Source organism: Sus scrofa, chromosome 16 (assembly GCF_000003025.6).
Source record: "Sus scrofa isolate TJ Tabasco breed Duroc chromosome 16, Sscrofa11.1, whole genome shotgun sequence".
Classification (NCBI taxonomy): Eukaryota; Metazoa; Chordata; class Mammalia; order Artiodactyla; family Suidae; genus Sus; species Sus scrofa.
Genome location: NC_010458.4, coordinates 36674421 through 36698982, shown reverse-complemented (window position 1 = coordinate 36698982; position 24562 = coordinate 36674421). Strand labels below are relative to the sequence as shown.

Here is a 24562-nt window from a genome sequence, read left to right as displayed (position 1 = left end):
GTATATGATAATTATTTGTACTATTCTTACAACTTTTCTGTAAATCCAAAAATATGTCAAAATATTGTTTTTTTCATTCAGCTTGGCTAGAAGGCAAGGACATACATGCAGAAAGCTACCTCTGTCACCTATGCTACCTAGAGAAGCATTTCCCACAGCCCAGTGGGCCTCACTTCCACCGTGGCACTTTAGTAGTGTAAATACAGGACTGGAAATTTAATCTTAATTCAGCTCTTAAATTCCTTGGGCAAGCCATTTATCATCTCTGGGCATCAGAGTTCTAATGTGAAAGAAGGTTCAAACAAGATGATCTCTTAGGCAATTACCAAATGTCTTTTGTAAATATGCTAAGATCTGGAACTGTAATAGTGAGCAAAGTACCTGTACTCAGGCAAATAATAGTCAAACACAGAAAACAGACCTAAAACAAATTACTTAGGCATACAAAATTCTAGAAGATAAAACATGCATAAAACATAAACCAGAGATCTGGGAACATAAATCAAAGAGATCTGAGCCTTGGAAGATCAGGAAGTACTTTCCTAAACAAGTCACAATTGAGCTGAGGCCTGAATGCAGGGAAGGGGCGAGCTGGTGGAAAGAATGGTTTGGGGTGAAGAGCATTCCAGGAAAATAAATTATGCATGCAAGATCTGAGGGAAGAGATTGCTTGGCCTCTCCAAGGAGCTGAAAGAAATCCAGATGTCCAAAGACTAGAGAGAGAAGTCTCAGGCTAGCAGTACAAGACTGGATTGGGGTGGGATGGGGAGAACCATGCAGAGTGATGAATGCTATCTCAGGAATATTCAAATACCTTCCTTATCTGTTATCCTATTTCAAAGATTATTTATATACAGATGTTTGACATTAAAAAGGAACCCAGGATATCTCTCCATGGTACAGAGGGTTAAGAATCTGACTGCAGAAGCTCAGGTTCAATCCACAGCCCCACTCAGTGGGTTAAAGGATCCAGTGTTGCGGCAGCTGTGATATAGGTCATAGCTGCAGCTCAGATTCAATCCCTAGCCCAGGAACTTCCATATGCCATGGTGTGGCCATTTAATTAATTAATTAATTTAAAAGGAATCCAAATTCCAAAGTCCTTTATAATATGATTTAGGACTTGAATGTCTAGCTCCTAACAGTTAAGTGGAAGTAGTTGTTGAAATGCCAAATATATTCATTATCCTATGGTTCTTCAGCCTAACAAGTACATTTGATACAAGCATTCATATCATTGAGGGCGTGGAAGTCAACATAAAATTACCACCCTCTCCATTGGAGGCTGGCACACTTAAATCTTGACACTGACAGAGAAGTTCATCCACACTGACAGAAAGGGAAACAGTCCTTAGAACAGAATGCTCCATGGCTGCAAAATCACTTAAAGCTACAGCCAACTAACATCTGAAATGAACACTGAATAACTGTCCCTTGGCTTAAAGACTGACAATACCATCTAATACCCCATGTCCATAAAGTAGACATGTAGATTAGTTATGGAAAGTTTTACATAGTATGATTTTCAAAACTTCTCTGGAACAATAAATTTCACTCCCGTTGGGGATATGTCACCTTGATTATAAGATAAGAAAATACATCTACCATGAATAGTCAACAAGAAATTCATGCTCTTATAAAGCAGAGACAAACTGAGTCAATGTTTTAAATCCATCTAAGCTAAAACCATCGGGCTTGATGATCTTTTAGTAAGAGCTTGTGTCTGGATTTTTTTCTTTGCTGAGTCCAGTGGCACTGATAATCCAATCTGCTATTACATTCCCTCAGGGCAAAACCACAACACAAGGCACACTTAAAATGTCTACTCTGTCACCAGAATGGTGTGCACGGAGGGTTTCGTGTGGATTACAGCAAGGACCTGACACTCTGGCAAACTGGGCTTGCTGGATGTGCTCTGCATAACACCTAACAGGGCTAAATGTGGAGGGGACCTAATAAAAAATGATGTAGAATCCTCTGGCCCAAGGGTCATGCCGCAGTGGCTCTTCATCTTTGTGTAATCAGAGGGGAAAAAAATGTAACTGCTTCTGGGACACCTCTCCAGAGCAAAATAGGAAACAAGAGCAGAATCATTGTGGATCAGATTTGTGTCATGTATTTCCTGCAAGTCCTGCATGGAATCTTGAGCAGCAATTCAGCTCCAGATTCTAAGAGCTAGGAATTGAATGTAGCTCTTGATGGCAACTTTAGCAAATGCTCTCTCTGAATCAAAGTCCAAGTTCCTTAGCTAGGCATATAAAGCACTCTACAATCTGGCTTGAGGGTCATTTTCCAGTGCTAATTCCTCATTGTCCTTTAGCCAAGCTAAGCACACTTCCCCAGTCCTGTTTCTCAGCATCCTTATTCCTTTGAAATGAGGTGTTTCCTTCCATCTTGACATGACTCAACTCATTCCCAACGGCCAGAAGAAAAGCACCTCCTCTACAAAGCCTCTCCCAATGCCCATTCCTCCACCTCCTCAGCTTCTGCAATCCCCTTAGCTCACTTTATTCTGCCCTTAATTTTTATTATTTTATGTTCATATACTAGGCTAGCATTAATGCATTTAGCCATCACAAAACTATCTCTACTCTGTGGAAAAGCAAAATGAAGTAGAGAAAAGTGAAAAAATCTTGCCCAAACTAAATTACTCACATTGGTAGAACAAAACATAACAAAGAATTACAGTACAGGAAAATGTATGACTTTTAAATTCAATCTGTTCAATAAATGAAAAATTGATAGCACAATCTAGCTAGGACTGTTTGAGAATATTTAACCTACTCCAGAAGTTAGCAGCATGATAAATACACTTCAGTGGAGTATAGCTAGCACATTCGTTTACTTCCCGAGTATAACAACATTTGTACATTTATAGGACTTCTTATTTTATAAGCAAAGCTTGTAAAAGAAGAAGATAGGAAAGGGATGCCTAAATGGTTTTATTATTTAGAAAAATAAGTGATACAGCCATGATGACTCTGAACTCTATGAAACCAAGGTCAAAGTTTTCCAATATTTTTTTCTTCCTCATCTTTGAACTAGCAGGAAGGCAATCATTCCAGATCATGAACAAAGGCCATATCTCTGATCTCAACATCCCCAAACCATTTTCTACAAACACAACTAATTACTGAGCTGAAGAAAAATCATCTGGAGAGAACTGGCAACAGTAATGTGTACTACAGCGGGATCTGCAGAGTCAGCTCCACAGGCTTCTCTGAGAGAGAATGCAGTACTAATTAGCACCAGGAAGAACACAGACTGATATTGTGCAGCCCCACTGTGGCCTAGAAAACTGATGGAATTTATAAAGTTATACAAGAAAAATGCACTGTGTAGTCCTCATCTCCTACCACCACTTCCTGCCAAGACTGGAGTGCCGCTCCCAGAGCCAGCCTGGCATCAGAGCCTGGGTTTCCCTGAAAACAGAGAAGCCAGGACTGGAACTCAGGAAATCCTACCCCTGAAGTGAGCCAGGCCGAGAACAGTTACTTAGAACAATGGGGGGTGAGCAATAATAAAGAAGAGGAAAGACAAAATCCTAATTTTGAATTGCTAAGTATGGAGGATTCTTACATCATATGGAGGCAATTTGAGGCTTTGTGACTGTCCAGCTTCATCAGATGTGAGGCTGGCCCTCTCTCAAAGTGCAGCAGTAGTAAATAGCATAGGTAATTCCTTCTGTCTCCCTCTAGTTAAGTCACGCAAACATACCTACATTCATCTGGGGGAGGGGGAGCATCCTTTGAGCTAAGACAACAGATACACTGGAATTCTCTGGTATGTCCTGAATACCAGAGATTGTTATCCTCTCATAAGAAGAAATTGCACAGAAGGAGGTTTCTGAGGCTCTTTCTTCATGTTGTGGCTCTTGGGAGGGACATTGCGTGACCCACAGTAGCACTGCTGATGTTTGGAGTGGAGACCTGCCACAAGACATCCGTTTCCAACACCTCACAAGTCATGGATTTACCTTCCTCAGAAAACTCTACCAATGGAGTCGTGGAGAAAAGCAAGTGCGATCACAGTTCCTCTTGAAGTTGGAGCTGTCTCCTGATGGTTATTTACCTATGGCTTGAGTCTATCTGGGACCCTGTGTTTTAGCACTAGTACCATTTTTACATTCTAAAAGGACCACGAACCATTCTATTCTCTCTAATTGTTATGAGATCTCTACAGCCCACTCAGCGACAGCTTCCCTTGCTAAAACTGATCCCATCCAAAATTTCTGAGCAGTCTCCCAGGAGTCCCTGACTATGCCACAAATAGTCCCTGACCAATCCTTCCTTCGAGTTATGGCTTTTATTTTATTTTATTTTATTTTATTTTCCGTTATTTTTTGCTTTTAAGTATATAGTTGATCGAAGTTCCCGTTGTGGCTCAGAGGGTTATGAACATGACTAGTACCCATGAAGATGTGGGTTTGATCTCTGGCCTCACTCAGTGTGTTAAGGATCCAGGGTTGCCAGGGACTGTGGTGTAGGTCACAGACATGGCTCAGATGTGGCGTTGTTGTGGCTGTGGCATAGGCCAGCAGCTGCAGCTCTGAACTGACCCCTAGCCTGGGAACTTCCATGTGCCAAGGGTGTGGCCCTAAAAAGAAAAAAAAAAAGTATACAGCTGGTTGCTTGGGTGGAGAACCTTTAGAAATTATTAAAAGAATGCCTTTAGAAATTATATAAAAGAGAACCTTTAGAAATTATTAAACAAGTCCATTAACTCTATCTATATATACTCTGCAAAATAAAGTCTCTGGAAAATAAAGAATAATAAATAAACTAAAAGCAGAACATATTGGACTCCTCCTACAAAACTATCCTCTGTTGAACTGCTGTGCATGTGAAAGTTGTCTAGATGTTTTATTATGCACAGTGGAGATACACAAAGGAAAATGGGGTATAATTGCCTGTGAACTCTTTCAGATCAGTTGCCATGATTTTGTTAGAGCTCCAGTGTCAAGTACAGTGCATGACTCATATAAAACAAGTAATAAATGTTAGAGCCTGAGTCTGTTCACGAGGAAAAAAAAAAAAGGAGAAAGTGTGAAATACCATGTCTTAGAAATAATGCCAGTTAAAAACTGAATCAGTTTTAGAACACAAGGATTGTTTTGAAAAGACCAGTGTTAAAAAGAGCTGGACTAGGCCTGGATAATGAGAGAGAATGGATTACTAAGCCTGTTAGAAGGGCTTAATTACAGGGGAGCCTAGGACTTATGAGTGGCCTTCTGAGTGTCTAAGCAGTAATCATGAAAATGAAAGGGCTCATGAAGTTGGCCCATTACCAACAAAATTACACTTGCAAGTGGAACAGTCAAGGTATCAACATAACTCCATCCACTGTCCAAGGATTAATAAAAGATCTAAGACATTCAGACATCTGAAGACTGTAACAAGAAGGGGGCCCCTGAAAGGGCATTTTTAAAGAAAATATCACATCAAGTTGGAGCCTAAGCAATCTCATAATTAACTATAATAGTATGGGGATTGATATGGCATATTTGAGTATACATGTTATTATATTTTCCCCAAAAAAGTTTAACTACTGAACTAAATTCATCGCCCATTTGTACTAAGCTGTCTTCTCTTAGATGCAGCCTTGCTCTTGCTTTTCTCCTTTCGATGTGGTTTGACTTTGACAAAGTTTTTAAGTGCACCAATTAATATATTAGACAAATATTGAAACCCTAGGAAACAGAATTTATAGTTATAGATATTTCCTTACTCTAGTTTCCCTAACCAGATATTGGGGAAAATAGTTTACAAACTCATTTAATTAAAGAAAGTAAAAGACCACACACTGAGGAACAATTCTCACCAATTTTTCATCCAAATATGTTCAAAGCTTGTCTCAAAACTGCCAAAACACTAGGTTAATCCCTCAAACATTGCACAAACACAAGCCAGACCACAGTCATAAATAACAGAGTGCCATCAGATAACTTACGTGCACCATGGAGCTAAAGACCCACTGATAAGGGACGCAAATCTGCTCTTATCTCAGTTCCCAAGAAATCTTTTGAAAGATTTTATTCTGACCCTAGGAAGAAAAAGAACCACAAGAAATTATGTCAGAAATAGAGAACAAGGATTCTATAAAAGCTTATGAGTCATGTATATGTTTATTCTTTTCCCCATTTCAAAGAGAACCACATCTTATTTTATAGGACTGCTAAAGACATTTATGGAAAACACTTTTTTTTTTTTTAAGAAAATTAACCTTAAGAACAAATGTGGCTACTACCTTACTCATTGCAATTCTATGCAAATTATATTTTATAAATACTCAAAGCCAATATAGAAATATTTATCAGCAAAAATATATTTCTCATTTCAACTGAAATTCCATCTATCTTCTAAATCTCCTAGGAGTTCTGTGCAAACAGTTCTCATTAGCAAAATTTGACAGAGGAAGGGAGACTCCATATGGTGAATGAGCTCAAATGATATCTCAAGGTTACTGAAGAAATCACTAGTGAAAATAGACCCAAGATGCATGACTCTTAATTCTTAAATCTAATACTTTGACCATCAGAATTCGAATTAATGAAATCCAAAATAAATTCAAATCTTAATAATCAAAAAGTTGAATGCTAGGTAGAGAAATGAGAATGATTTCCAAACGATTAACCTAGGTTTTAGTGATTGGTAAACTGTAATTTGCTTAAATTGAATATAAAGTCATTATTAATTTAAAGAACCAGGTATTTCTAAAAGAGCACTGTTATCCCACCTACCTGCAATAATAATCTGTACAAATAAGAGGCATTGGACTTTTAGCTGTGTACCTGAGTATGAGCATATTTTTAACACTCTAATATATAAATAATGGTCATGCTATTACAAACATTGAGCAGAATCACTGAGAGTTCCATAAGCATTCTGGGTTTTTTCCCAACATTAGCCACCATATATCCCCCAAACGCTAACAGAAGTCACGGGTATATTCATAGTCCTTAAAGTCAAGGATAAATTTCAAAATCTATCAATTACAAAAAAAAAAAAAAAGAAATAGATACACTGCCATTATAGATTAGGTTCTGCTGGTGAGCTCTTAAAATGTTGACACACCGTACCCTTCCTTTTGCTAGACAAAAATCCTAGTGCTTTCTTGTCATCATGAAAACATATATTTCATTTTTGTGTTATCAAAATAAAGTCTCATGCAACCCAAGAACATAAATAATGCAGAATAGAAAGTTCATGAAGAAGTTGGAGAGATAAATTTAGAATAAGATTGAAAGGACATCATCTGGCTTAACAAAATATCCTTCAAACTATATTCATTGGAAATACAAATGAGAATTTAAGTTAAGACATGTTCCAAGTATTTGTGTAGTTCTGCTAGAATCAGACTGAAATCTATGAATATCTCTGAAGATCACCCACACATGGGTGTGAAACAGAAAAGTTCATTGGCAGGTAGGCTAAGTTGAAAGCAGATATCCAGAACAATGAGGGTAATAAAACATATAAAAGAATCCTATTTTATTGAATTCTTCCAAGTATTTATCATTCACAAAAGCCCCTCCTTGTTGCAGTGAAAATCTCCCATCTTCATCATTTCTCTTTCTTCTACCACATGTTTTTGTACTTTTTATAACTGTTTCCTGAGCTATTGCAAACTTCTTATTTCTTTGTTTCATTCTACAATCCTACACATTATCTATGTCCAAATTATTTTTTCTACAATCTACCTTATTCATATCACTCCTTTGCCTAAAATGGTCATTGTATCTCTATAGCAATTTTATCCATCAATCATCTTATGTAAAGAAAGAAGAGCCAATGGAAGTTTTAGTTTTTATTATTATTATTATCATCATAGCTGCAAGTTTATTTTCTTCTTGTTCTGCAACCCCAAGATGCTTTCCTGAGTCTTAGAAGGTAAATCTTATTTTTTTTTTTTTTCAGTTGTAAAACAATATTTTTTGTTAATGATTTTTATTTTTTTCCATTATAGCTGGTTTACAGTGTTCTGTCAATTTTCTACTGTACAGCAAGGTGACCCAGTCACTCATACATATATACATTCTTTTTTCTCACATTATCATGCTCCATTATAAGTGACTAAATATAGTTCCCAGTGCTATACAGCAGGATCTCATTGCTTATCCATTCCAAAGTCAATAGTTTGCATTTCTTAACCCCAAGCTCCCAATCCACCCCACTCCCTCTCTCTCCCCCTTGGCAATCACAAGTCTGTTCTCTAAGTCCATGAATTTCTTTTCTGTGGAAAGGTTCATTTGTGCCATATATTAGATTCCAGATATAAGTGATGTCATATGATATTAGTCTCTCTCTCTCTTTCTTTCTTTCTTTTTTTTTTTTTTTTTTTTTTTTTGTCTTTTTGCATTTTCTAGGGCCACTCCTGCAGTGCCATATGGGAGTTCCCAGGCTAGGGGTCTAATCAGAGCTGTAGCCTCTGGCCTATGCCAGAGCCACAGCAACGCAGGATCCGAGCCGCATCTGCAACCTACACCACAGCTCACAGCAACACCAGATCCTTAACCCACTGAGCAAGGTCAGGGATGGAACCCGCAACCTCATCGTTCCCAGTCAGATTCATTAACCACTGCACCACGAAGGGAACTCCTGTTTTTCTCTTTATGACTTAACTTCACTTAGTATGAGAGTCTCTAGTTCCATCCATGTTGCTGCAAATGGCATTATTTTGCTCTTTTTTATGATTGGTAGTATTCCACTGTGTGTATATACCACTTCTTGTTAATCCATTCATCTCTTGGTGGACATTTAGGTTGTTTCCATGTCTTGGCTACTGTGAATAGTGCTGCAATGAACATAGGGGTGCATGTGTCTTTTTCAAGGAAAGTTTTTTCCAGATATACACCCAGGAGTGGGATTGCTGGGTCATATGGTAGTTCTATGTATAGTTTTCTAAGGTAACTCCACACTGTTTTCCACAGTGATTGTACCAATTTACATTCCCACCAATAGTGCAGGAGGGTTCCCTTTCCTGTGGCCTGTGAAAGATCTGGGCTAAGGGTTGAATGGGAGCTGTAGCTGCTGGCCTATATCACAGCCACAGCAGCACCAGATCTGAGCCGCATCTGCGATCTATACTGTGGCTTGCTGCAAAACCATATCCTTAACCCACTGACCAAGGCCAGAGGTCTAAACTGCACCCACACAGAAACTAAGACTACGTCAGGTCCTTAGCCTGCTGAGCCACAATGAGAACACTCTGTAAACCCTATTCTCCATTGAGTTTAATTCAACTCTTTTTTTTCTCCTCCTCAACACATATTTCATTATTCTACATCTTACATGTTCTCTTTACTCAGTTTGCAAATGTAGAAATCTCCCCAAGCTGTTCAACAGAGAGAAATTTTCCTGATAAGAAACCATGTGTTGAGAAAAAAATAAATTGATAAAACAAAGAAATAAGAAAATGACAGAGAAGGCATTTCTACCTTTAGTTCCAATTCTTAACCTACCACATTACAAAATAAAAACAAAAGATAATAAGATCTAACAAGGAGACAGACTAAAATATTATAAAGAGGATTATTTGAAATATGGATTTGTTTCCATTATTGTTAGTGGTGGGAGATTTCAAACTAAAGATGCTCTGATTTTATTTTCCCAAAAGGCAAGTATTTCACACATATTGATTTTTTTTGTGATGATAATTTGCTATCGATAGTATATTAATTACAAACATAAAAACGGTTACTTCAGGATAATAGTGGTATTAAATAATGAGTAGGAAATAAGCTGGCTTTAAGAGAAATAAGTGCTATAAAGAAAGCATATTGAAATTGAATATTTAGAAACCATTATATAACTATATGTAATTTATTCATTATAAGATTTTGTGCCAAAATATTATAATTATATCACACATATGCTTTTACATTTGCACCCTAAAAGTAATTAAATATATAAGCTTAATGTTTTTTTAATCTTCCAAATAAATATGTTGAGTTCCTTTGTCGTATAAAAATGGAATACCACTCAGTACAAGAACAAATTGTTGACATTTTTGTTGACACTGGAGACAAAGTAAACTTACAAAATGAACTTCAGCAAAGAACTCTGTAATTAATAGAGTGGATCATAATTTGGTAAGTGTAAACATTACATTAAAGATTCTGCTTGGTTTGTCATTTTTTTATGATAAATCTTTTTTTCATCTGAACATCATTAAAACCAAGTATAACATTAAAGGAACTCAGGCCCAGACCTTAAAATTACTACATCACTATATGATTCATGATTTTAAACCAAAATTTAAAAGCTAATAATTATGTCAATGTTGTCCATAATCAAGACTTTTAGCATAAAACAGATAACCAAAGATGTAAATAAAAATTTTCTACCCTTCTATTTGAATTGAAAATAACAAATACTTACAATTTACTTTCTTCTTTCACACATACACACACAGCTTTTTCCACTAAAAAGGCCTATAAGAAATAATAACCCAGCAGCAATAAGCACCCCTAATGAACAGATTGTGCTCTCTAAGTACCAATGTCCACCAACAGACTCAAGGATCCCTGGAGGAATGCTGATTCTGGGCTGAAAGCAGAATACATAAAAAATGAGCCTGAGCCATCTTACTGAGGCAATAGCAAGCAAAGTCTCAAGTACTAATGGGATGGACTAAAAAGTCATAGGAACTAGTGCTGCAATGAACATAGAGGTGCATGTATGTTTTCAAATGAAAGCTTTGTCCAGATATATGCCCAGGAGTGGGACTGCTGGATCATATGGTAGTCCTAAATTCTGGACAGTACAGGGTACTATATCCAATCTTTTGGGGTAGAACACAATGAAAGATAGTATGAGAAAAAGAATGTATCTATATCTATATATCTCTGTATGTATGTATAACTGGGTCACTATGCTACATAGCAGAAATTGATACAACACTATTGACTATACTCTAATAAAAATAAAAAATAAAAAGCACACCATGAAAAAAATAAAGAATAGGATTGTGAAATAAAGGAAAAACGCAGTGTTCCAGAGGAAAAAAAAAAAGTCATAGAACAAAATTGAAGAGTTTATCTCACCAATAATGTGATCATTTGAGTACCAAATATAGTAATAATTGAAATTAACATAAAGTATATAAAAATCCATGCCTTATGATGTTAAAATATCAAAATCAAAAAGTTATTGGCCAACCCTGAACATTAGTAGGGCACATCTCATTTTTCTGAAAAATTGATAAATGGTAATTATCAAGAGCTGAGTTTTCTTCAGTTTTTTTTTTTTTTTTTTTTTTTTTTCCCACTGTACAGCAAGGGGTCAGGTTATCCTTACATGTATACGTTGCAATTACATTTTTTCCCCCACCCTTTCTTCTGTTGCAACATGAGTATCTAGACATAGTTCTCAATGCTATTCAGCAGGATCTCCTTGTAAATCTATTCTAGGTTGTGTCTGATAAGCCCAAGCTCCCGATCCCTCCCACTCCCTCCCCCTCCCATCAGGCAACCACAAGTCTCTTCTCCAAGTCCATGATTTTCTTTTCTGAGGAGATGTTCATTTGTGCTGGATATTAGATTCCAGTTATAAGTGATATCATATGGTATTTGTCTTTGTCTTTCTGGCTCATTTCACTCAGGATGAGAGTCTCTAGTTCCATCCATGTTGCTGCAAATGGCATGATGTCATCCTTTTTTATGGCTGAGTAGTATTCCATTGTGTATATATACCACTTCTTCCAAATCCAATCATCTGTCGATGGACATTTGGATTGTTTCCATGTCCTGGCTATTGTGAATAGGGCTGCAATGAACATGCGGGTGCATGTGTCTCTTTTAAGTATAGTTTTGTCCGGATAGATGCCCAAGAGTGAGATTGCAGGGTTATATGGAAGTTCTATGTATAGATTTCTAAGGTATCTCCAAACTGTTCTCCATAGTGGCTGTACCAGTTTACATTCCAACCAGCAGTGCAGGAGGGTTCCCTTTTCTTCACAGCCCCTCCAGCACTTGTTATTTGTGGATTTATTAATGATGGCCATTCTGACTGGTGTGAGGTGGTACCTCATGGTAGTTTTGATTTGCATTTCTCTTATAATCAGCGATGTTGAGCATTTTTTCATGTATTTGTTGGCCATCTGTATATCTTCTTTGGAGAAATGTCTATTCAGGTCTTTTGCCCATTTTTCCATTGATTGATTGGTTTTTTTGCTGTTGAGTTGTATAAGTTGCTTATATATTCTAGAGATTAAGCCCTTGTCAGTTGCATCATTTGAAACTATTTTCTCCCATTCTATAAGTTGTCTTTTTGTTTTCTTTGGGGTTTATTAAGTTTTAATAAGCACTCTTTCAACTGCAATCAAAGGAAACCTAACTCAAATTTTTTTTTTTAAAAAAAAGGAAAAATATTAATTCATATCACTAGGCATTCCAAGGGCTACATCTACATGTAGGGACCCTAAAGATAATACCATCAAGAATTTCAATCTGTGCTTTCATTTATTTCTGTGTCTTGGGTTGATTTTCAGTCAAATTTTCCCTATATACCAGGAAAGATAGCCAGTGCCAGCATAAGTCTGTCTTTGGGCTTATGATGATCCAAAATGAAGAAAGATCTTCTTTTCCAGCACGCACACATTGGGGAAGAATTTTATTGGCTATGCTTGGTCACTAGTCTACTCCTGGCCCAGCCACTGGACTAGTGTGCTGAGTTCTGGGATTATCTGGCATGGATGATGTGCCCATACAGTAGATATTTAGAGAACAGCATTCTTGAGAGAGGAGGAAGCATGTGCTGTCTTAAATCATACAGACATCTGTTCGGAAACTGGTCACTTCCAGATTCATAAAATAACTGCATTTAAAACTTATGAAACCACTTCTGTGTAGGATGTCATTGTGGTCACTGCTTTCTATCTTTATGTCAATTGTCATGTAACATAGAAAGAAAAATGCAGTGGGAATTGGATCCGGGTCAAACACATGAGCTAGCTGGCTTTTACTACTGGACTTCTATGATTTGAGGGTAAATGAGAAGTAACATTATCCTGCTACTACCTGAACAAAGACTTTATCCTGTCACTTCTCTTGACCTGGAGTATTCACCTTCCACAGTGATGTGCCATTTGTAACAGGAATGGGAAGGGTATCCACTTTCCATACATGTGTCTCATATGCCCGTGTACCTTGGCTCCATGAAAAGTCAGGCCTGATATTTTTCCCTAGCTTTATATCCCCCTTTCGCTTACTGAATACCTTTTACCCAGGAACCTAAGAAACACACTCAGAACCTGCTAAGTATAAAATTCAGGCACTGCAATATAAACAGTTTAAAACAAATGATTTGAAATTAGAGGAAGTATGAATTCCAAAACTGTAATTTCATTTTACCTTATTATGTGGGATAAGCCTCAATGTTAGCCAAATGTTTTAATTAAAAAGGAACAATGAATACATGTAATTAATAACATATACTAGAAATACTTGAACATACATAGAATCTTGAACAAATTCCATGATGTTTTATGTAACTTTTCAAAACTTAATAGTATAATTTGGGTTTAGTTCTTTTGTTTTTTCCTAATTTAATATACAAATGAAGGCTGCCTTAGCACTGAACCTCTGACTATAGCTGATAAGTAGAATAAATAAAATATTTTCCCAAACTTTGTATTTGTGAAATATCAGAGGAAATTTTCTTAATAAAAACTATGAAAAACAAGTCATCTCATAAAAATTTAAAGTTGCAGTTTCCAGGACTGAGTTCATTTTCTTAACTAAGATCAAGGTTTCTCTTTTACAAAGTGAGGTTTTCTATTTAGAGTCTGATCTTTAAAAATATCTCCACATTAAAATATCAGGATCTAATGGGACTTCCTGTTAAAATGTAAGCATTATTCACAGCTCTCTTTACCACTCCTTCCTTTGTTCTTATCACAGCTCTAAGCTATGGTGAGTCTCACATGTTGCTCATCTCAACTTAGCTGTCCATCCAGTGGATTATGGAGTTCTCTGAGCCATGGGGTCTATGAATTTTACTGAAGTCTAAGCACTTGTTCCCATAGATGGCCCAAATCAATGCAAGGAAGCCATGGAATAGTAGAAAATGTATACCTTTCAGTTTGAGGTTCATGGGTCATCAGAAACCAAAGTCACTTTCCTATGACCTTGTGACTGTGACCTTGAAGCCTTATTTGCCACACTGAGGAGGAATCTGGCCTTATTAGTCTCAATTTTCCTTCTGTGTTTAGACAAAGTTATAAACTCAAATATCAATCAGATGTTGCCCTAGGATCTTGGAAAACATGTGGTGAGTGGTACCTATGGAAAGAAGACAAAAAGCTTCACTTTTCTAGTTAAAATGATGCATGGGACTCTTTCATCAATAAAACTGGATGAATTACCTATGAAAGTAGTACAGTGAAAAATTAATACCTTACTCTACAGAGTTCAGTGTGATATTCTGTTAAAAACCTGTATATAAACAATGAATACAGTTTTACCTTCAAGATTTTTTTAAAGTTAAGGATGAAAAATAATATTAACATAAAGCTTCCTTCTCTTCCACTCCAAACAGTAATCTATTATTTAAAAAAAAAAAAAACAACTTGACTTTGGCCTCTGTATTCCATCCAAACACACTTACTCTATCACATGGCTGGCAAGCGACTAGATTTCATCCTCTCCCCTCAAAAATCAACTTGGGTAAAAGTTAACTGCATAGGAAGTTTTTAAAAGATAAATTTCTAGGGTTGACAAATGAATAGCCCTGCACAATGGAAAACTGTTAGATTTTAGCTAACTGGCACGTAAGCATTTAAGATTCATTTTCTCCCCTTTTTTTCATGGCCTGTCTAGCCAGCTATCAGATTGAACTCTTTGAAGGATGTTATCTGGCCTCCCCAGCATGGTGACTCCCTGGTCTAATTCCTGCTTCTCTGCACACCAGTGTGCCGAGGCTTTGTCGTCACTCTTGCTCTCCTCCAAACAAAACCAACCCGTCTGCTAGGCGTTTGGTTAACACGTTATGGGTACATAATAAGATGTTGTGCACTCTGCACAGATGTATAAACCTAAAAAATAGCATTATCATAACATCTTCCAGTTCAGCTATTTTAAGGCTGCTGCACTCCCCAATGATAAAGCCTTGCTATTTATACAACCATGCATATGGAAGATTTATACCTCCTGAGAGACTGCAGCCCAGTGTACGCAGAAGACACACAATTATAGGCCCCAAATCTGAACAAACACTCATTCTGGCTTGTTTATCTTCCTTGAATGCAAGCCAAATTTATTAATAATTTTTTCAAGCCAGAAAGAAAACAATGTTGATTTCATAAGAGGATGTAAAGAAATAAGATATGAAAAGCAGCCAATCTCAACCCAGAAAGTGAACCTCCTGGGCCAAGGCAGCTAAGGAGACTGAATGGAGCGCTAGGTGTGCTAACCCTGGCCGTGCCACAACTCACCTGTATGATGGCTGTGTAATGCTGTATTCCTGAGCTAGGCCTCACCATTCACACATATACCACGGAGCAGAGTCAGTGTGCATCCTGACTGCAAACTGGAGACAAGACACCTGCTAAAATTGTTTTAAAAGCATTCTGAAGGAAAATCAAGAAAACTTATTTATTTAACTTGCTAGAGTGTATGAAGAATTTCTTTTTTAAGTGAACTTAGTATATTCTCCAGTTTAGAGACACTGGAATCTTTAGTAAGTTTTACTTCCAGTAGCCCAACAGTGTTAGAAGTATCTCTACCTCTCCAGAAAGTACAAGACAGAGGGGTCATGAGTCTATTACACCATCTTGCAGAGGCAGAGAGCAAATGGTCTTCATAGTGAAATCCTTGGTTTAGATTTTATCTATCAAAGGATTTCAGAGAGAACAATTACTCTTTTTTAAATTTAATATAATTGGATTTGTAATGTATTAGTTTCAGGTGTACAGCAATGTGAATCAGTCATATATATAAATATAGCCATTATTTTTTTCCATATAACTTATTACAAACCATTAAGTAGACTTTCCTGTGCTACACAGTAGGTTCTCGTTAATCATCTATTTCATACAGCATTGTGTCTTTGTTGTTCCTACCCTCCCAATCTTCTCTCCCCCAAGAGTTTCACCCATGGTAACCATAAGATTGGATTTGAAATCTGTGAGTTTTTTTCTGTTTTATAAATACATTCTTTTGTATCATTTTATTAGACTCCATAAATAAGTGGTATCATATGATATTTGTCTTTCTCCGTCTTAGTTCACTCAGTATGATAATCTCTAGGTCCATCCATGCTGCTGCAAATGGCATTATTTCATTCTTTTTTTATGGCTGAATAAAACCACACTTTCAGGCATGCCTTTGGCTGAGATGCCAGAGACAAGAGTTGGGAGAGCCATCTAGCTAACTAGCTAGGAGACCAGATCCTATATACCACATGCCTGGCCTCTATTTCCACACAAAGCCCCCAGGAGGACAGGGAAGGGAAAGGCAGAGCAATGAAGGCTCCTAAGTTTCCCCTTTACTTTGTCCCCAAGGACCTCTCACAACCTCTGGGGGCCTGGGGCCTTATAATATGAATGAATCAGAGCCATGTATCACTGTACTGTGGGGAATTTACGCTATTATTCAAGATGAAGCTATAAAGGATTCCAGCTCCAGGTTTCGTATGCAACCTAATCCCTATTCTCCAGACTATGTGGCTTCACTGGCAAAAGCAAAGGTAAAAATCTTCACCATCTGTCACTTAAACAGGATATCATTTTTTCCTTTCACACAAAAGGGCATTTGTTACATAGGAATAGGTATCATCTATGAAAGACCCCAGAAGGAGGTACCTCCCTTCCTCTGCCTTCTCACCATGGGCACAGCCACCCATCACCCACTTCTGTCCATGACCCCTGGATTTGCACCCACTCAGAACGACTGTTCTGATGGAGAGGAGACAGATAGATCTATAGTTCAGGACCCATGGTCTCCGACAGTTTCTTTGGGATATTTTCATGGCACATGAAACACTGGAAGGCTGCCACCCAAAAGGGTAGCAGACTCCTCTTTTGGTGCTCAGTTAAAGTGAGTAGTATATTCAAATTGCTCCTGCAAAATCTGCCCAGGGGGGCACAGGGCACTGCCCTGCTGGCTGGACTTGAGGAAGCAGGGCAGTCAGGTGGGTCTGTCTTTGTAACATTGTTCCATATCAGAAGCTGATATGCTGTTGGGACTTTTTTTTTCTCCTTTAGCTGAGACATTTTCCCACTATCTCTTAAGACAGGGAAGCAGTGCTATTCCTCTGGTTACAAAGCCCAATTTACTATTCAAGGGCAAGATGGACAAGTCATTAGAGGCTATCAGACTGATGGAACATGATGTGTATATGTGTGTCTGTGTGTGTGCATGTGCACACACACTTGCGTGTGTAAATATTTTTCTTCCCACTTAGTTCTATGTTATTTTTCAAGGTAAATAAGTAGATTAAACACATTATCTTCAATGACACATCATTTAGTGAGACATTTAAAACAAAAACGTGGCCTGAGAACAGTGGCCCTACTGCTTCTGTAAAGACTGACTAGAACAAAGCAACAAGGCTAAAGAGAAGACAGATTTGCATTCATTCTTTGCCATTTGTGACCTGCAATTACTCATGCTTGCCTGGTCCCTGGTGAGTCACCAGCTGACCTCCAGGGGCAATAATAATACAGCCTTTGCGTTTCCAGGGAATTCTAGTGTGGGTCGTGCAGAGGTCAGCAAACTGTCAAACGTCACACTCTTTCCCTGGCTGCCTTTTAAAAAGTAGCTTGGGAATGTCTGTCCAGAAGGATTGAGGTCATTCTGATACCTTACCAAAAAAAAAAAAAAAAAAAAAAAAAAGCCCTCCATTTATCTCAAAAGGTGAACAGATAGAAATGAGGAGTGAGGCCACTAAACTCAAATGCTAATTATCAGATTTCTAAAATAGGAAGCATGATATGCTATTTATTTTGCTATGAGAATGGCAGGGATTCATATCCACACCAACCTCTTCACTAAGGCAAGTGACTTAGTTTCTAACTGGCACACTTTTTCTTCTCTATCCTTCTAACAATGAAGTTATCGTTGTAGTTATAGAGACCTGGTCCCTGAGCCTAGGCCCCACTGAGGGCAGCACAGGGCTGCAATTACACCATCTGAGACAGACACTTGTCTTTTTTCTAAGGTATCCAGAGAAAGAGTTTGCAAATACTCTTCATAATGTAACCTAGATCTCAGAATTTGGCCTCTGCTGACTAGAAAGTTGCCCTGTGCAATGGAAGCTCATTCTCCTTGTGTTCCTAGGATATCATGGAAAATAGCTGGTCATTCCACAGGATGCAAATAATTTCTGAAATGTTCCATTTCTCTTTTTCAATATTGCTTTGGCTATTCAGGGTCTTTTGTGTTTCCATACAAATTTTAAAATATTTTTCTCTAGTTATGAAAAAAATGTCCTTGGTAATTTGAAAGGGATTATATTGAATCTGTAGTCAAGATTCAATATCTTGGGTAGTCGAGCCATTTCTAACAATAATGATTCTTCCAAGAGCATGGTATTCCTTTCCATCTGTTTGTATCATCTTTGATTTCTTTCACAGCATCTTACAGTTTTCAGAGTATAGGTCTTTTGTCTCTTTAGGTAGGTTTATTAGTAGGTATTTTATCCTTTTTGAGGTGATGGTAAATGGGATGGTTTCCCTAATCTCTCCTTCTGGTTTTTCATTGTTGTATGTAGAAATGCAATCTATTTCTGTGTATTAATTTTGTATTCTGCAACTTTTCCAAATTCATTGATGAGTTCTAACAGTTTTATGGTAGTATCTGTAGGATTTTCTAGGTATAGTATCTTACCTAAGTTTTCCCTCATTCAAGCAGTGCAACATCCTTAGATACATATTAAGAGGAAAGGAATGCTTTATAATTGAGTAATACCTCCTATCCAAGTGTGGGGAAGTTTTTCAAATAATAGAAATAATGCATTAGGATAGACATCATGGGTCATTTGCCCAACTTACTGCCCAATGAAGGATTCCCTTCAAATATCCCTGTGAAGGTGGCTCCACCATAGACATAAGTTGTCTCAGATTAAAATTTGATAGACATCTTGGGTCATTTGCCCATCTTACTGCCCAATGAAGGATTCCCTTCAAATATCCCTGTGAAGGTGGCTCCACCATAGACATAAGTTGTCTCAGATTAAAATTTGAATTTATTAAAACCATATAGTTGTGCTCTTAATTTATCTGACTATATTAGTCATTATTCCACAAATCAAATACATATATGCTCCTCTTCCTAGTTTAAAGATTTCTTTGTTAAAAAAAAGAAAAGAAACAAAAGAATACTTATGTAATTCTGCCATTTCCTCATCCTTCTGTCATTTACCGTCTGTACTAATCCATGGATCTTTGCCAGTCTTTCATATTATTTTTCATTGGGTGCTTTTCTTTCTATTGTTGGATTGTATTTCTTTATTCATTTGAGTTTATCAGACAGCCCCTTACAGAAAGGCAGATTTTATTCATATAGTCTTTCAGTATTTTTTCAGTACCCATTATACACTAGGCATTGTCCCAACTCATTTAGATAAATTCCTCCTCTCTTCTCCATGAAGAGAGTTAATAGTTATATTACCAGAATTTTGCTTTCAATAGCCTTTCCATTCTCCTAAGAATCATTCCACTTTGGGGCGTATAGCTACAGAATAATGAGCACCTTTAAAAATTATTTCCAGAGTTCCCGTCATGGCACAGCAGAAACAAATCTGACTACGAACCATGAAGTTGTGGGTTCAATCCCTGGCCTCGCTCAGTGGGTTAAGGAGCCGGTGTTGCCATGAGCTGTGGTGTAGGTCAAAGACTTGTCTTGGATCCTGAGTTTCTGTGGCTCTGGCATAGGCTGGCAGCTACAGCTCCAATTAGACCCCTAGCCTGGGAACCTCCATATGCAGCAGGTCGGCCCTCAAAAGACGAAAAAAATATATAATTTCCAAAAATTGGAGTTCCCTGGTGGCCTAGTGGGTTAAGGATCTAGTGTTGTCACTGCTCTGGCTGGGGTCACTGCTGTGACACAGATTCAATCCCTGTTCTGGGAAATTTTGCAAGCTGTGGGCACAGCCAAAGAAAAGTTATTTCTATCACTTAGTTTTCACATAACTATTGGTGAAAACTTCAGTATTGGTACATTGGTATAAAGTCTATTGGTATGAGCATTAAGATGACTAGGATATTTACTCCAGGTTTCTATCTCTACTGTTATATTAACTAGTTCTTCCTTGATCTGGGTAATTGGGTCCAGATTAACCGAGAATAGCAATTTCCTCCCATTGTATCTGCAAATTTTGCTGAAAGCAATTTGTAGATTAAAAAAATTAAGATTTTATCAGATGTTCTGATTTGAAAACAATGAGTGTATCCATCAGCATCTAGGCAGGAAACAAATAGCACACTGAGAGTGGGTGATTAGAGAGTACTTAGTGAAAAGACTTATGAAAGATGTTGGTAATATCCTGAGGGAAATGGAGTCTGAGATGAGGATTTTTTTTGTAGGAAGTTTATTGGGAATCAACACCTGTGAGTGTGAAGGAAACATGATTAGGCAGAAGTAGGAGCTGAACCCTGATGCAAGCACAGCAAAGGTTCTGGTCCATCCCACAGGGAGCTTGGGACCTGGTACAACCCTTCAAAAGTGAGCCTTTTTAGGTAGAAGGACCAGGTCTTTACATTCCTCAAGCAGACCAATCATTGGATGTTGGCTGCCTTCTGGGGAACTTGGCAGGTGTTTTTCGTTGATGAAGGGCAATTTCCTCAAAGCTGGTAGAATGAGCGCCTTAGTGCTGACATGGCCTGTGGACGGCACAACACCCCATCCTTACAGACAAGACAGCAACACAGAGTTACCAACAGCGATGAACCATTCCCACCCCTAGGTCTAAAGGGATAGGGAACGGAGTGGTTACTGGAACCAGGTGAGATCTGTAACTGGAGGAACAGAGCCTCAGGAGCTGTGATCTTCCGTGGAGAAACACAGCTTCCACAAGCCAGGAGCCTGGCAGAGAGGGCACTGAGGCAAAAACCACAGCTTTTCTCTCTTCTCACCCTCCAATTTCTTGCTGGTTTCTTTCACAATCCCCAAAGAAAGCTAGAGGACAACAAGGCCTGGCCCTAGATTCCAATCTCCCCACAGAGCAAGACAGAAAAAGGTAGACAGTGAGTCATGAGGGGCAGATTTAAAAAACCCAGCACATTCAGACTTTCAGTTTATTGTCAGTTGTCAAAAACCTCTCGAGTTGGATATCCAGTTAGGAGCAAAGTCATTTTATTTTCCCAGCTTCCTTTAGAACTCAGAGAGTCTTTCTTCAAGTACTACCTATTGAAGCGAGCATGCAGTTTTAATCTATGTTGATTTGTTTGTGAATTTTTCTAATGAGGGATAAAATATTTGAAAAATAACCTCCTACATGGATTTACTTTCCAACATTTAAGTCTCTAAAATTGAATCTAGAGGATCAGTTATATACCCTTGAAAAATTATTGGAATTTTTCTAGTAATACAATTTATGGACAATTACTCTGTGTATTTCACTCTGCTGAATGCTAAAGGGTCAAAGAAACACCTAAGTGAAAAACAAGCAATTACAGGTAGAAAACAGTATTCCACGAAGTCATTCCTGTCATTCATAAGTGGCATGGTGCTGCCTGGAAGATCATGGAAACCTCACGGAGGTTTGACGGGTCCAGTGGGGAGGAGAGGACAGGAGCAGACAGGGAAGCAGGCAACCACTATTTATCAGAATATACCAATAACTTCTGTTCTAAATCTCTCTTTTAAGTTGCAGACCCATATGAAACAACTACCTATGTGAAATGTCCAGGTAAAGGTCTCATATGCATCTCAGAAGTAAAGTTTCCAACAATGAATCTTTGTATTTAGTTATTCAACAAGTCTTTTCCTCTCCCACTCTCTTTTCTTAAAATTTTTATGTGTTTGTTTTTTGTTTTGTTTTTGTTTGCTTTTCTTAGGGCCGCATCCATGGCATATGGAGGTTCCCAGGCCAGGGGTCGAATCGAGCTACAGCTGCCAGCCTACACCACAGCCACAGCAACATCAGATCTGAACCATGTCTGCAACCTACACCACAGCTCACAGCAATGCCGGATCCTTAACCCACTGGGTGAGACCAGGGATTGAACGTACAACCTCATGGTTCCTGGTCGTTTCCATTGTGCCATGATGGGAACTCCTCTTTTTTAAAATTTTTAATTTGTTTTAATTTTTTTATTAAAGTATTTACAGTGTTATGTCAATTTCCTCTGTACAGCATAGTGACCCAGTCATACATGTATATGCATACCCTTTCTTATATTATCTTCCCTCATGTTCCAGCCCAAGAGACTGGATATAGTTCCCTGTTCTATACAGTAGGTCCTCACTGCTTATCCATTCTAAACGTAATAGTCTGCATCTACCAACCTCAAACTCCCAGTCCATCCCACTTCCTCCCTCCCCCTTGGCAACCGCAAGTCTGTTCTCTATGTCTATGAATATTTTTCTACTTTGTAGATAGGTTCATTTGTGTTCACATTTTCTATTTCTTCCTGGCTCAGTCTTAGGAGATTGTATCTTTCTAAGAATTTGTCCATTTCTTCTAGGTTGTCCATTTTATTGGCATATAGTTTTTCATAGTGTTGTCTTATAAGCCCTTGCATTTCTGTGGTGTCAGTTGTAATTTCTTTTTCATTTCTGATTTTATTGATTTGGGTCTTCTTTTTTTTCTTGATGAGTCTGGGTAAAGAGTTATCAATTTTATTTATCTTTTCAAAGAACCAGCTTTTAGTTACACTGATCTTTTCTACTTTTTTTTTTAGACTCTTTTTCATTTATTTTCTCTCTGATCTTTATGATTTCTTTTCTTTTACTAACTCTGGGTTTTGTTTCTTCTTTCTCTAGTTGCTTTAGGTGTAAAGCTATGTTGGTCTTGTTTCCTGAGGTAAGATTTTATTATTATAAACTTCCCTCTTAGAATTGCTTTTGCCGCATCCCATAGGTTTTGGATCATTGTGTTTTCATTTTCATTTGTTTCTAGGTATTTTTAATTTTCTCTTTGATTTCAACATATCTAGAGGTGGCTGTGGGCTCAGGAAGTCTTTAGGCAGCCTGTCTGCTGATAGGAAGAGCTGTGTACCTGTCCAGTGAGTTGCTTGGCCTTAAGTGTCCCAGCACTGGTGCCACCAGGCTTTTGGGTAGGGACAGGTCTTGGCACTAATGAGAAGAATTCTACAATGGCACCTGCCAGCACTAGTGTCCAAGCAGTAGAGGAGCCACCAGTGTCCACATCTCCAGGGTGAGGTGCCATCACACCCACCTCCTCCAAGACCAACAGGTAGGTCTGACCCAGGCTCCTGTCAAATTACTGCTTTGCCCTGGGTCCCAGAGTGTGTGAAGTTTTCTGTTCCCTTTAAGAGTAAAGTCTCTATTCCCCTCAGTTCTTTGGGATGCCCAAAATTAAGCTCTGCTGGCCTTCAAAGTCAAATGCTCTGGGGACTTGTATTCCTGGTACAGGACCACCACGGCTGGGGGAGGGGGACTGACATGGGGCTGAGAGGCCTCACTCCTGTGGAAGAACTTCTGCAATATAACTTATTCTCTAGTTTGTGGGTCGCCCACCCGGGGGGCGGGGGGCATGGGATTTGATTATATTGAGAGTCCACCCTTCCTAGCCATCTCATAGTGGTTTCTTCTTTGTGTTTCTGGTTGTAGAAGATCTTTTTTAAGAGGCTCCAGTCTTTTTCATTGAGGTTGTTCTGCAGATAATTGTGATTCTGCTGTGCTTATGTGAAGAGGTAAGCTCTGGGTCTTTCTATTCCACTACCTTGTTCCTGTATTTTTTTTCCAAATATTTATCTTTAAAATCAAGTTGCAGAGTTCCCATTGTGACTCAGCAATAATGAAACAGATTATTATCCATGAGGATGCTGGTTTGATCCCTGGCCTTGCTCAGTGGGTTAAGAATCTGGCGTTGCCATGAGCTATGGTGTAGGTCACAGATGGCAGCTCAGATCTGATGTTCCTGTGGCTGTGATGTAGGCTGGCTGCTGTAGCTCAGATTCGACCCCTAGCCTGGGAACTTCCATATGCCATATGTGCAGCCCTAAAAAGCAATAAAAAATAAATTAAATTAAAAAGTTGCATCTTGTATTTTTTTCATTTTCTACTTTACAGAGCTGGTCATAGGAGTAGTACAATCAATGTATTCTTTTGTTCTTCTTTGTCTATCACACGGCATATAGAGTTCCTGGGCCAAGCATCTGATCCTAGCCACAGTTGTGACCTATATGGCACCTGCATCAACTCCAGATCTTTTAACCCACTGTGCCAGGCTGGGGATCAAACATTCGTCCTGGCACTGCAGAGATGCCACCAATCCCACTGCATCATGCACCACCACAGCAGGAACCCCTCAATGTGTATTATAAACCATTGTTTTTTGGCAGTTCCATGGTGACCAGAAGTTAAAGATTTAGCATTGTCACTGCTGTGGTGCTGGTTTGATCCCTGACCTGGGAACTTCTGCATGCCTGTATGAGG

At 38.3% G+C, this 24562-nt stretch overlaps 1 long non-coding RNA gene across 2 annotated transcripts in view; it reads right to left on the bottom strand.

Moving 5' to 3' along the window:
- The window catches only part of LOC110257260, a 130980-nt gene that overhangs the window by 72194 nt on the left and 34224 nt on the right, over positions 1–24562 (bottom strand). For both annotated transcript variants that reach the window (XR_002339621.1, XR_002339620.1), the window contains exon 2: positions 5950–6042. This is a non-coding gene — a long non-coding RNA (uncharacterized LOC110257260). The remainder of the gene's footprint in view (positions 1–5949; positions 6043–24562) is intronic.